The 4700-nt window shown below is 30.3% G+C and overlaps 1 long non-coding RNA gene across 8 annotated transcripts; it reads right to left on the bottom strand.

The window, feature by feature from the left end:
- Positions 1-1138: 1138 nt before the first annotated feature.
- LOC145008484 (uncharacterized) lies at positions 1139-3736 on the bottom strand. 8 transcript variants are annotated; one of them, XR_013663487.1, is made up of 7 exons: positions 3531-3736; positions 3271-3325; positions 2303-2386; positions 2142-2215; positions 1950-2058; positions 1702-1846; positions 1347-1608 (listed from the first exon to the last, which is right to left on the bottom strand). It is a non-coding gene; the product is annotated as an uncharacterized LOC145008484 (long non-coding RNA). The 8 variants fall into 8 exon arrangements; XR_013663482.1 differs by adding an exon at positions 1139-1338 and having other exon boundaries at positions 1585-1608; positions 2303-3736; XR_013663483.1 differs by having other exon boundaries at positions 2454-3736.
- Between the last annotated feature and the right edge of the window lie 964 nt (positions 3737-4700).

Genomic DNA, 4700 nt, shown 5'->3' with positions numbered 1-4700 from the left:
AGGTTCGATATCACCATTGAATGTCAACTCCTTCACATCATTCATATCTAATATTTGTTTAATCAACAAAATTAAACACCCCTACTTGGTTGATTTGGATACCTCTTAGCTTGTAAGTTGTAACAACTTCACATCATTCATATCTAATATTTATACTTTCATGATTTTCCAATAGCTTGTAAGTTGTAACTATTACTCCAAAATTAACGGTACCTTACATGCATGTTATGTTTTAGGTAGTTAAAATGAGTTTTAGTAATTATATCATTTGAATTGTTAAAAGTTGGCGTACGTGATATGTATCCGTCCATACTCCTAGATTATAGGTTTCTTATCATCAATTTGTTTAATTAGTCGTTTTTTGCATTGTAGATTTGTACTTTTAGCTTACTATATTTGTACATTTAACTTAAAAGTTTAGATTACTTAGAATTTTAATATTATTTTTATTGATGTTGGATTGTATTTTAAGCTTAAATACTTGGATGTCTTAAAAAATATTATTATTATATATTAAATATACTAGGTTATAACCCGTAGAAACCACGGGCAAAAGATTTATAAAATTTTGTTAAATTAATAACTTATAAGTTTTGGTTGGATTTTTATATTGATTATTTAAAATGTGAAATTAATACGTATATATTAATTTGATTATCCAACATAACTTTATACAACTGATGAAAACAAAACAAAATAATGAAATTTCACAAAACCATAATAAGAATTCTGACAAATTTTTTTTTTTTTTTGATAAAGATGCAATATAGAGCTATAATATACGATTACCTAAGCTATTTATAAAATTGCTATAAAACTTGGTTTCAATGGATTTTATTTTTGTCAGGTTCATCCTAGGTTCTTTTGACATAATATTTCAAAATATACTAAAACTCATATTATCATTTTGGTTGTTAAAACTTATTTTTTATTTTTTTTTATCGATTTATGTATAAAAATTTTAAGATTTATTAAAACTTTTTATAATCAAATGGAATACAAATAAACATGAAACAAAATGATAACTATGAATATTGAATGTCCGGGCTACTTGAGTATCTTTATACAAACTTCAAAATTATAGCAATGTACTTTGAAAGTACAATGCTATAATTAGGTTCACAGTAACATCAAAACGAACAAAACATAGTGAAACTGTTAAAGCTTTCTCAATGAACTATCAGAGATATAGAATATCAAACCAGATCCTTAAAACATGGATCTTTAGGCTTTATATAAGCCAATAAAATCTATAAGGAATATAGAATATCAAACCAGATTCAAATAAAGCTACATGATCTCCATAAACTGAACTAATTCCAATTGAACCCTAACAAACTGCAAAACAAAAATGACCTTAGTTTAAACACTGGTAAGAAAACAAATATTACGTATAAGCCTCCACAAATCCAAATATTATATATTGGGAAATTCATTATACATACATAATAATGCACATAATAAAATTGAACGAAAATTGAAAGAAATCCATAAACCAGTGTCTAAAAGATGCAATGTAATTATGTGTGTATATGAAAGAGAAAATGAAAGAGTTGGTTAAACATCATGACCAAATGAATATACCCCTGAAAGATTACGAATATACCCCTGAAAGATTTCAAAAAATGCAAATATTATGGTAATTTACTCGATACTTAAAAAAAAAAGACAAAAGGGCAAAATAGGAAGAAAAAAAGGTACCTTAGAATTGAATTTTAAAGACCATACACTCAACCAGCGAGAACTAATATTCTGGTCATCACCAAAAAGCTCAAGCCTTCGGCAACCAAGTGAAAAATGCATTTTCTAATAATTCGGTACATATCATCAGGTTTTGCAGTTGAACCTGCATTTTCAATAATTTTTTTATTAAAAAAATCACAATTATATAGTATATAATAAATATACTTTATTATTGTTATTAATAATATATATATATACTGACTGACCATATAGAGGCTCCTCGACGATAATTACATTTGTATTAATGTTGGCATGGATTATATGACCTTCTGTGATGTGACGTACACTTCTTTTTATGCCCATCAAGCAATGCTCCTTTAACGAAATTTTCACCATTAATTATTTTTTATAAAATATTATGGAGGACAAAAAGGTAATTTCAGTTGCCAATTGCCAACCTTTGAGCGTTGAAACAAAGTATGTGAATCATGGTGCAATCCAGGTGTATATCTTCATATTTAAGAAACCCCCGCTACAAAGGAAAATTGATTTACATATTTAATTAAATGATTGAATGTTTTGATAAAAAACCATAATTTTGTTTTGAAATGATTAATACCTTCTTTAGACATTGTCAACCCTATTCAAGACCGACTCCATCACCAACCCAGAGAAGCAAAAAAGATGGTGTGTCAGCTATAGCCTGGAAATTAATCAAAATAAACAATTAATAACCTGATAAGTAAAACTAATTATCAAAAATAATTTACTTCAATCTTGAGATTCATAATTTCCTCAGAAGTCCAATACTCCATATGATCAGTAACACTGGAAGCTCGATGAACATATTCCTCCCAAGGTAGGTCCACAAGAATAACATCAAATTTAGCAGCAGGGAATCCAAGGTTTACATTTGATTTTGGTTTGAGAATTTTAAAATTGAAATCGAACATCTAGTTCTCAAAATAAAGAAACGAATGCAATTAACTTGTCAGAAAGAAGATCATGGGTATCAAAATCACACATAAAAATATTTGTTAGACCTGGACAAAAACAAATTGAAAATTCGTTTCTATCTAAAAATTTAAAGAAATAGAGAAGATATTTAAAAAATTAAGCTCTTGTTTCAATCATTTTATGAACTAATCCTTTCTAAACCAATCTTGAATACTAAAGTTCCTAGAAATGTCACTCACTTTGGAAGATACCTGCTAACGAAACGAATCACTTCCTCAACCAAAGAAGAACTTTGGAGAGAGATTCAGTTCCTCAACCAAATTTCACTATATGAGATCTGGTCAGAGTGTCCTACAAATCTAAAGTCGAATTCTTTGACCAATGATCTTCATCATATTACATAAAAAGTCAAAACATTAAATTGTAACTCATCTTGGCATATTATATCGAGCCCTCGGTGGATAGAATTTGCAAGCCATATTTATTAGACTAATTCTTCAGCAGGATAAATCCTTCAACTAAATCATTATCCTAGCCTTAAACCGAATCAATATATCTCTAAGTACACATAACATTTTCATGAAGATCAAAGAGAAAAAAGATGCAGTGAACGTATAACCAAAAGCTTACCAGATAGATTACAACACATGCCAAGAGAGGTTTTTTCTTATCCTTCCCACTTTATCTAAAATCTCATGAAACTCAAAAGTCAAATTGACATTTTGTTTCCAAAACCAGTCATATCTAATCGAATATTATATCATAATATAATGAAAAGTATCTTTCCAAAACCATAAATCCGACAATTTTACAAATCACGTTCAAAAAATTGTAAACACAATGGTAAAATACAACATATGTTTGAGAACAAAGAAAGAAGATGATGATACCGGCAAATTCTTAGAAAACGCATAAACCCTAGTCGATGATTCTGCTCTGATGCCAAAGTATCCCATTATAATCCCTTGATACCAACATATTATCTTCGTTTAGCAATCAATGCGTAAATCGAGGCTTCAATTTGGGAGGATTTGAATTTTGATTTTGATTTGAATGAGAGACGAATGATTATGGAAACTACGGTATGTAATACAAGTCAAAGGAAGCAGGGCAATATCAGAAATTCACTTAGATGAAATTGGCGGGATAAATAGATTGGGGAGGGCTAATAGAATGCCACGTAGTAAAATTGGTTTTATTTATTAGATTAAGGGATTTTTAGAAATAGTAAGATTTTTTTTAAAATATATACTAGTTTTGTACCCGCGTAAAACGGTGGAAGACAAATAGTTTTTTTTTCCCAAAAATCAGTTTCTTTACAGCAGACAATGATTTGTTTCAATTCAATGATTAATTTGTTTTAAAAAACAAGTCATATTATAAACAAGGCACAATATGTTGACAAGTATCAACAAACGCAATACGGAATAATTTCTTTTTGGTGGAAACCTCTTTCATCTTTAGTCTAGCCAATCACGTCCCTATCCCTGATGGTAGGGGTGAGCAAACCCAAACCAAAAAACCGAGAAACCGACTAAAACCGACAAAACCGAAACCGAAAAAATCAAAACCGAAGCAAAACCGACGGTTTGAGTTTGATATTTTTAGAAACCAAAAAATCGGGTTCGGGTTCGGTTTCTAACCAGAAACCGACCCATCCAACCCATGAAACCGACCCATACTTAAAACCGACAAACCGCCCCAAGAAACCGACCCATCCAACCCGAGAAACCACCCATACTTGATTTTGTTTTAGTTGTAATAGACTATTTCGGGCTTTAGTTGTAACTTGTAATTGACTATTTGTGTAAGACTCATGTTTTTTGAAGTACTTAACTTAAATTTGTTATTTTTTGAAGTATCTAACTTGTTGCTTCATTTATGGAAAATAGGTTAAAACCTTAAACCCATGGGTTTAAACCCAGAACCCGTGAGTGTATGGGTTGAACCCAAGAAACCGAAAAACCGCCCAAACCGACCTCAGAACCCAAGAAACCGAACCGACCAGAAACCGATCCTATTGGGTTCTAAAAACCAGAAACCGACCATTTATGGGTTGG

This window comes from Lactuca saligna, chromosome 8, assembly GCF_052625555.1.
Source record: "Lactuca saligna cultivar CGN05327 chromosome 8, ASM5262555v1, whole genome shotgun sequence".
NCBI classification, from domain to species: Eukaryota; Viridiplantae; Streptophyta; class Magnoliopsida; order Asterales; family Asteraceae; genus Lactuca; species Lactuca saligna.
The sequence above is the reverse complement of the archived record's forward strand: the minus strand, read 5'-3'. Positions and strand labels throughout refer to the sequence as shown.